The sequence below is a fragment of the Buceros rhinoceros genome, unplaced genomic scaffold (genome assembly GCF_000710305.1).
Source record: "Buceros rhinoceros silvestris isolate BGI_N320 unplaced genomic scaffold, ASM71030v1 scaffold35982, whole genome shotgun sequence".
Lineage (NCBI taxonomy): Eukaryota > Metazoa > Chordata > Aves > Bucerotiformes > Bucerotidae > Buceros > Buceros rhinoceros.
The window spans coordinates 3,603-4,091 of record NW_010400079.1 but is presented as its reverse complement, the minus strand read 5'-3'; positions in this window follow the sequence as shown (position 1 = coordinate 4,091).

Sequence of the window (489 nt, the reverse complement as noted above, 5' to 3'; positions counted from 1 at the left end):
TTCGGACGATGCTTCGGAACAGGAGTTTCCAGCAGGGAAACCACGCTGGCGTCAACGCGCCTGTAAAAACCTTCCTGTGGGCCACCGGGTAATTAAGGAGCGGTTTTCATAACGAATTAACAAGTAACGCGTGTGGTTAGGACAAATTACAGTCTCACATCGCCGTGCAGTTGCTCGCCGTCGCGGCAGTGCTCTGGGCCAGGCCAGCGTTTGAGGAGCGAGGAGTCCGCACGGAACGCTCCGGCTGGGGATGAAGGGAGCCGGAGCGCGGGGCAGCTCCGAAAGCGCCCGGGCGCCTGCGAACAGGGCTCCCCCCAGCCCCATGGGCGCCGGCGAACAGGGCCCCCCCCAGCCCCACAGCCGGGCCTCGGGGAGATCGCATCGACTCCCCCTAAACACTCTGGTTTCTGCGCAGGGACTGCTCGTGCTGTGAGGAATGAGGACAGGCTGCCTGAACTCGCGCTGAGCAGCACCTCTGTCGCTGCAGAC